Consider the following 9,113-nt stretch of genomic DNA (forward strand, 5'->3'; position numbering starts at 1 on the left):
GAGGTCCATCAGTGGCTATTAGTCACAAGGGATAGATAGGAACTCTCGGTCTGGGGCAAGTGATGCTCTGTATTCTTGATGCTTGGGGGAGGGGGCAACAGTGGGAGGGCTTCTAGTGTCCTGGCCCCACTGGTGGACCTCCTGATGGCACCTGGTATTTTTGGCCACTGTGTGACAGAGTGTTGGACTGGATGGGCCTTTGGCCTGATCCAACATTGGCGTCTCTTATGTTCTTATGTGATATACAAGGTCTAATCCCATCTCTAACACTATAATTTTATAATGAAGTTTAAGTCCAGCGGCACCTTTAAGAGCAGCGAAGTTTCATTCTGGCACGCACACAAAAGCTTATACTCAGAATAAAACTCTGTCGCTCTTAAAAGTACCACTGGACTCAAACTCTGTTCTGCTTCTTCAGACCAACACAGCTACCCACCTGAAACCATATTTCCTTGCCATTACAAACAGTGACCATTTTTTGATGAAATTATCTGATGTTACATTAACGTCTTCAAGGAATTCTACATTGGTAAAGCTAAGGTAAAAGTTTTCTTTGCTCAAAAGCCAGTCGAATCCGACTCTAGGATGTGGTGCTCATCTCAGCTTCCAAGCTGAAGAGCCAGCACTGTCCGAAGACGCTTCCGTGGTCATGTGGCCGGCATGACTAGATGCCAAGGCACACAGAACGCTACATCGGTACCTTAATTTAATTTAGCCATTCATGCTATTTTCCAGATTCCCTATATCCAGTCATTTATAGGAGGGACTTCTGATTTCCACCAGAAAGTGATAGGTTGTCATGCTGCTATGAATAAACTAATGATTACTTCCTTATCTGTGGCCAAGACACATTCTTTTAGATAACAGAGCCATGTATCTGGGGGGCTTGTGGCAAACTGTATCCTGAACAAACACAATTAATATTCTGAATCTGCTGAATGAAAAGTTGGATAACAGGTGGGGCTGCCATGGTGGAAAGCCCCCTGGCTCGAGAAAAAGAACCAATTGGCATTTTATGAACTGGCATTTTATGAACCAATTGGCATTTTATGAACTGCAATAACTGGAAGTGACATCGGGTAGCTCTAGGAACTGCTGGAAAGTATGGTTCTGCCACAGAGTTTCTGTCAATTCCTAGAGCAACTTGGTGTCCCTTCCAGGTTTTTCCGTGAAGTGACGTCACGGCAGCCCCCCATGTCCACGCCCTCAAATCCACGCCTGGTGGCCAGGCACTGATTGGTAGTCCTAATAGCGGGACAGGTCCAAAATGTATGTATGAGATCCGCTCTACAGGAGGAATATCTTGAACAAGTGCTGACAGATTCTGGATATATATGAGCTACCCTTCTGGGCGTAGATAGTACATAGTTTTTGCAAATTTCTCCTCTAAATCAGAAGAAATTCAAGTTGACCTAACATGAGGCCATATCCATTTCCACTGGTGTTTCCTTTGACAACGTCTTATCCCAGCTTATAATAACTGTCAAACTCAATCTTTTACTTTTCTGTATCAAACTGGAGAAGCCTGAGATGCTTCCACTGACGACATGATTATAAAGCGCATCATTTCAAATTCTGCCTTATCTTGAGAATTGCCATGTTTCCTAACAAAAAAAAACAGCACATGGCAGACTCGCAAAAACTGAAAGGTTTATAATAACCCTCTACTCGCTGTACCGTTTCTTGAAATGATAACACGATGCCATGAAGGGCGGGGGGGGGGGGGGGGTTTCCCAGCCGATCTAAATTATATCTTTGCCATCACTAAACATCACCGAGCTGTGTGGTTTTGACTGAGCGCTTGTTGAAAACTACTGAAGTCAAGCGAGAAAGGTTTTCAGACTAAACCTCTGCAACAGGAAGAAAATCACAACATCTGGGGCTTCCTGAACTTATTGTGCTGTTGGGGCATCCACCTCTACACACATCCCATACTTTTCGGCACCCACATACAAAGCAACTCCAGGCTATGTTCCCCGTTCCCAACGAAGAATGCAGGAATCCCGTATCAGATTTTAACGACTTTGTATTCCGATTTTCATGCTCAGTATTTCTACATACGGAGCATTACTGAAGCATCAGGCTTATTTCATGGCTATTTGAGGCACCATGCAGAAGTCAACCCAAATTTGCCCGATAGTCTGAGAACCACTAGATTAAACAACAGATCTGAATGGAAATCGAGGATCATCCAGTTTTACTAGGGTTGCCAAGGCTTGGGTTGGGAAGTTCCTGGAGATTTGGAAGTGGAACCGGGAGAGGGAAGGGTTTGAGGAGGGGCCACAGTGAGGTATAATGTCACAGAGCCTACCCTTCAAAGCACCCATTTTCTCCAGGGTAACTATTGTATGTAGTCTGTGTTGGGGTGAGTAACTCAGCATACCGAGACATTGGGGGGCACTACAACGGGAGCTGCGGTGGCTCAAGTGGTTAAGACGCTGAACTGCAGGCTGTGGAAGGTCGGTAGTTCAGCAGTTCGAGAACCGAGTGTGCAGCACGATGGAGTGAGCTCCCGTCTCTAGCTCCTGCCAACCTAGCAGTTCGAAAGCAAGAAATTGCAAGTAGATAAATAGGTACCACTTCGGTGGGAAGGTAACAGCGTTCCGTGCGCCTTGGTGTTTAGTCATGCCGGCCACATGACCACGGAAACGTCTTTGGACAGCGCTGGCTCTTCGGCTTTGAAACGAAGATGAGCACCACAACCCTAGAGTCGGACTCGACCGGCTTTTGAGCAAGGGAACCTTTACCTTTACAACGCTCTAGGTGTGTGTGTTATTTCATTGAATGGGATCTCTCTCTCTTTGCCTTAACCTGGGAGCTGCCCTCTGACCCCTCCTCTCGCCTCCTACTTTGTCTTCTCACTCTCTTCACATGGCCTTCCATGGAGATGCAGGTCTCTGCAGGTCTCTCCTATAGAAACAGCAGCCTCATACTTCCATGCATGTGATGCTGGATTGAGCTGGACACTTGTGACAGGGGAAAATACTCTTTAGATTAGGCTCCTCTGTCTCCTTTCGACTGCACCAGAATGTGAACTGAACCGACTTGAATAAATGTTTTACTTGTTGGATTTATCTACTGCACTCATGATCACACTTCTATGACTGGGCAAACTCTGCTATATTAACCAAATATTAACCAAATATCCCGATAGTCTGGAGATCAGTTGTAATTCCAGGAGATCCCCAGGCCCCACCCGGAGGCTGGCAACCCTAAATCCTACCAAACAATAGCCTGGTTTCTTATACCAAAGCTGGAAGGTAAAGGTAACGGTTCCCTTGCTCGAAAGCCAGTTGAGTCCGACTCTAGGGTTGCGGTGCTCATCTCTGTTTCCAAGCCGAAGAGCCAGCGCTGTCCGAAGACGTTTCTGTGGTCATGTGGCCGGCATGACTAAACACCAAGGCGCACAGAACGCTGTTCCCTTCCCACCGAAGTGGTACCTATTTATCTACTTGCAATTTCTTGCTTTCGAACTGCTAGGTTGGCAGGAGCTGGAACTAGAGACGAGAGCTCACTCCGTCATGCGGCAACTCGGGCCTTGAACTGCTGAACTACTGACCTTCCACAGCCTGCAGTTCAACATCTTAACCACTTGAGCCACTGCAGCTGGAAACAGAGGTACAATTCTAGACACTTCTACGGAGACAGGAGACAAAGGAATATTTCAGTGCGCATCCGGACCATCGTTTTACAGCAAGAGTTGGGGGAAAGTGAGCAATTTTGCAACTCGTTTGTTGCGGGGGACACAAGTGTGCTTTCTCGAGGTAACACTTACATTGCAGTGGGGCTACCACACTTTCTTAGTATGGAAAACACAATATGTTATATCTGGGAAAACTACTCTATTTCTCCCCACAGTCAACACATCAAGCGTGACAGTATGACGTAGAATGTGCCTGAGCCACCATCAGTGATTAAGAAGTCTCACAGTTTCTCCTGCGCATGAGATTCTGACACCCATTTTGTAAGTGAAAGGCCTAGCTCATAGCCCTTGGTGGTGGTTGAAAGTGCCATCGAGTTGTAGCTGACCTATAGCTAGGATTGCCAAATGGCACTTACCCTTGCGGCGGGGGAATCCAGCCCGGCTCCCGGCGTGTGCACTGCATGCACGTCACAGGGAAGTGACGTCATGACGCTGGGGCGGGGCCACAGTCATTTGAAGGGAAAACATAGAGTTTTCCCCTCAAATGGCCGTGGCCCCGCCCCCAGCGTGCCCGGCATCATGACGTCACTTCCCTGTGACCTGCACGCGGGGGTGGGATTTCCCCCGGGGCCCGATTCCGCCGCGGTGGAAATCTGGCCTCCAAAGCGGGAGTTTCCCCGCCCCCCGACCCGATTTGGCAGCACTACCTATAGCGACCCCATAGGATTTTCAAGGCAAGAGATGTTCAGATATCGTTTGCCATTGCCTATGTGCAGTGAACCTCGACTTCCTTGGTGGGTCTCCCCAGTTCGGCTTAGTGGTTAAGTGCGCGGACTCTAATCTGGGAGAACCAGGTTTGATTCCCCACTCCTCCACATGCAGCTGCTGGTGTGACCGTGGGCAAGCCGTGGTTCTGATAAGAGCTGTTCTTGAAAAAAGAGCAGTTTCTATCAAGCGCTCTCTCAGCCCCACCCACCTCACAGGGTGTCTGTTGTGGGGAGGGGGAGGGAAAGGAGTTTGTAAGCCGCTCTGAGACTCCGAGTGAAGGGCGGGGTGTAAATCCAATCTCCTCCTCCTCCCATCCAAATACTAACCAGGGACGACCCTGCTTAGCTTCCAAAATCTGATGAGACTGGGCTAGCCCCAGCCATCCACATCAGGGTGCCCACAGGCTTAGCTCAGCTTTAACGACAAACACGGGGAAGGACATCTCTTCCCCCTCCCCTACAATTCCATAACCCTTATTTTTCCTTCTCCCTCATTTTTGCCTTCCTTCTTTGAAGAACGCCTGGATCACCTCACCAGAGCCGGGGGGCTCTGCAACTTACCTGGCTGCTTCTTGCTGTGACTGAGGGCTGCTGGGAGCAGGGGGTGGGGCTTGTTGCATGTGCCCACCCCCTGGGCTCTTTACTGCCAGAGCTCCGCTCCTGTGCGCTCCTGCAGGAAATGACCCCTGTATGAACTATTATTTCATTGATTCAAGGAAGCCTAATTAGCATATAGGCTTTACGACAAAATAATATAACAATAATTAAAATGTATGAACTACACTTTCTCTGCATGAAAAACCCCAAAGTAGGGTCAAATTGACTTAGAGTGATGGTGGCAGCAGAGGGAAATCAGCAAAACTTTAGCTTTCAGTCTTCTACAACTCCACATGCCGTGTGTGTCCATGAGGTTACCACGGGGTGCTTCATGCTCCCACCCTATTCTAATTTATTTCGGTAAATGGTGCTCTAGTCGTTTTGGGGTCATCTTATCCCCAGTTATATTTTCTTCTATTTTCACTGCTGCTCGATACCTTTATTTCCACAAGGAGATAAAAAATTGATTATCTTCCCCCTTGGTAGCTGATGGAATGCTTCAAGCAACAGCTAAGCTTATTTACTTGTATAAGGGGGGGGTCAAAAGACCCTCTTCCCAGTGGATTGGTAACACACACTTGTTGTTTGTGCAAGGACCAACAGAGAACTGTGTGCTCCTCAAGACCCTGAATGCTTCTTTCACTAACTTTGCCCATTTGGATCGCTTGCGAAGCACTACAGCAAGAATCGTCTAAATCAGCTCACTCCATCAATAGTGCAATCCAAAACATGCTTACTCAGAATAAAGGCCCATTAAGAACATCAGAAGAACCCTGCTGGATCAGACCAGTGGTCCATCTAGTCTAGCCTCCTGTCTCACACAGCAGCCAACCAGATCCTCTGGACGGCTAACAACAGGGCATAGAGTCCGAGGCCTTCCTAAGAACATAAGAATAGCCCTGCTGGATCAGACCAGTGGTCCATCTAGTCTAGCCTCCTGTCTCATACAGTGGCCAACCAGTTCCTCTGGTCGGTTAACGAACAGGGTATAGAGGCTGAGGCCTTCTTAAGAACAAAAGAAGACTCCTGCCGGAAAAGATCAATGGTCCATCTAGTCCAGCATCCTGTCTCACACAGCGGCCAACCAGATCCTCTGGAGGGCCAACAACAGGGCAGAGAGGCTGAGGCCTTCCTAAGGACACAAGAAGAGCCCTGTTGGCTCAGATGAGTGGTCTTCCTAGTCCAACAATGTGTCTCACACAGAGGCCAACCAATTCCTCTGGAGGGCCAACAATAGGGCACAGAGGCTGAGGCCTTCCCCTCCTTCGGAGCATTACTGCCGCTGAACGTGAAGGTTCCCCTCAGCGACCACAGCTAGTAGCCACTGATAGACTTCTCCTCCACGAACCTATCCAATTCCCCTTGAAAACTGTTTATTCCTGTGGCCATCACTATATCCTCTGGCAGCAAATTCCACATTTTAATCACTCTCTGTGTAAAGTAGTATTTCCTTTTGTCTGTCCTGAACCTACTGCCCATCAGCTTCATTGGATGCCCTCAAATGCTAGTATTTTGAGAGAGGGAGAAAAAGGTGAGTAGGGCTCACTCTCTCGTTGATATGCTTAGGACTGCAACCTAAGCATCTCTCTCCCATTGAAATGACTGGTTTTAATACGAAGGACAATTATTTTTGCCTTGGAAATGATTGATATCATTTTGCCCTGCTTGTTGCTAGCTCACCCAACTTAACTGAAAAATATCAGGTTTTTCAACTATGGGGAAGTCATCATTGATTAATTAAAAACCAGTTTCTTGGAAACAAATTAAGAAGCTTAAAATGATCATGGTACAACCCTTCTAGAACTGAAATAGTTCCGAATGTTGGAGGAAGATGGGGCGTTTCTGTGTATGAATGCTGCCTCCTTGTAAAACACTTGCCACACAAAGAAAACTAACACTCAAGGAAGATGATACATTGGGAGGGGGCGTGGCTCAGTGGTAGAGCATCTGCTTAGCATGCAGAAGGTTCCTGGTTCAATCCCTGACGTCTCCAGTTAACAGGATGAGGTAGTAGATGATATGAAACTACAGGAGCTATGCTGCAGGGTAAGAATGAAGGGAAGAAGAGATTGGATTTATACCCCGCCCTTCACTCTGAGTCTCAGAGCGTCTTACAAACTCCTTTCCCTTCCCCTCCCCACAACAGACACCCTGTGAGGTGGGTGGGGCTGAGAGAGCTTTTTCGAGGACTGCTCTTGAGAGAACAGCTCTGACAGAACTACGGCTTGCCCAAGGTCATCCAGCAGCTGCAAGTGGAGGAGTGGGGAATCAAACCCGGTTCTCCCAGACTAAAGTCCATGCACTTAACCACTGCACCAAACTGGCAGGGAGGGGGAGAGAGCAAGAAACATTTTACCCAGTGAACAAAAGCTCTACCTAAGACCCTGGACATCCACTGCCAGTCTGAGTAGACAATACTGACTGTGATGGACTAATATGCCCGCGATTTCTAGCTTGGCTTCCTCCCTGACAATTGCAGAGGGGTAGCCATGTTAGTCCGTTGCAGCTAAATAACACAACAGTTCAGGGGCTCCTTAGAGACTCCTAGCAACACTGATTTCAACATGAGCTTTTGTGATAACACCAGGGGTCATTTCCCGCAGGAGCGCACAGGAGCGGAGCTCCGGCAGTAAAGAGCCCAGGGGGCGGGCACATGCAATAAGCCCCACCCCCTGCTCCCAGCAGCCCTCAGTCAGAGCTAGAAGCAGCCAGGTAAGTTGCGGAGCCCCCCCCCCCTCGGTCCAAAACAGTCCAGTGGCACCTTTAAGACCAGGTTTTATTCAGGTACAAGCTCTCCCTCCTCTGCGAGGACAGATCTGCACGCCCCCCCCAAAAAGCTAGCAATCCAAAACAGTCCAGTGGAGCCTGAGCGGTGGGTGTTGCCATCAGACACACTTCCGGTGATGTCAGGGGGTGTGGCGTATGCTAATGAGTTATGCTAATGAGCTCCTGCACCGCTTTTCCTACGAAATGACCCCTGGATAACGCTAACGTTCTCTGTGCAGGAACTCTCTGACACTGGGAAGCAGCTGAATGTTTCATTCCACCACCCGCATTTCGAAGTCACCGAGGGCTCCACCATTTACACACACACACAAACACACACGCACACAGTCCACTCATTTCTATTACTTTTATATACACAATCCCAGCCTCTGAACGTTAACACTGCTCTAAAGAATGCTTCTCAGCAGGAGCGGATACTCATTAGCACTGCATTGTCCAGTTGCCGCGCTGATGTAGCATTGCGCTTTGTTCATAAAATGCATTTCCTGAAACAGGGGGGTGAAATTAAAAATGAAGCAGGGAGTTTTTCACTTCCCTTCCCAATCAAACATTGTTTGAAGGCATGGATTGAATATTTTGATGAGGTGATAAGGTGAGGGAGAGGCTGTCCTCTGAGGTTTGAAGGAGCCCAACTTTGCAAAGACGTACAAAGGCAGCCAGCATGGTGTCGTGCGCAGAGTGTCAGACTAGATCCCGGGAGACCCGAGTTCGGATCTGTGCTCTGCCATGAAAACTCACTGGCTGACCTTGAGCCAGTCACAGCATAGCCCGTCTCACAGAGTTGTTGGCAACCTGACCGTTTACAGACAAACGGGGCTTCCATTGTACAAATTGAATATGTTTTCCGAAACGTATCATACATTCTGGAATGTTCGTGACTGCTGAAACGAATAATTCCAAGATGTTTACACGTTTGAGAGCCAGTTTGGTGTAGTGGTTAGGTGCGCGGACTCTAATCTGGGAGAACCGGGTTCGATTCCCCACTCCTCCAGTTGCACCTGGCTGGATGACCTTGGGCACACGGTACTTCTGATAAGAGCTGTCCTTGAAAAAGAGCAGTTTCTGTCAAAGCTCTCTCAGCCCCACCTACCTCACAGGGTGTCTGTTGTGGGGAGGGGAAGGGAAAGGAGTTTGTAAGCCGCTCTGAGACTCCTTTGGGTAGTGAAGGGCGGGGTATAAATCCAATCTTTCATTCTTCTTCTCTTCTTCTTCTACATCATATAACACATTCTGTAATGGGACATAATTGATGTCAACAGAAGAAGGCAGTGTGTCCATCCAATGGTTTCCATTTTCTATTTTAATTCAATCACTCATTC

The 9,113-nt window shown here is 48.1% G+C and overlaps 1 non-coding gene across 1 annotated transcript; it reads left to right on the forward strand.

Moving 5' to 3' along the window:
• Positions 1–6,928: 6,928 nt before the first annotated feature.
• On the forward strand, positions 6,929–7,000 carry TRNAA-AGC. Its single transcript has one exon. It is a non-coding gene; the product is annotated as a tRNA-Ala (tRNA).
• Positions 7,001–9,113: the final 2,113 nt, after the last annotated feature.

This window comes from Gekko japonicus, unplaced genomic scaffold, assembly GCF_001447785.1.
Source record: "Gekko japonicus isolate JY-2015 unplaced genomic scaffold, Gekko_japonicus_V1.1 scaffold1139, whole genome shotgun sequence".
NCBI lineage: Eukaryota > Metazoa > Chordata > Lepidosauria > Squamata > Gekkonidae > Gekko > Gekko japonicus.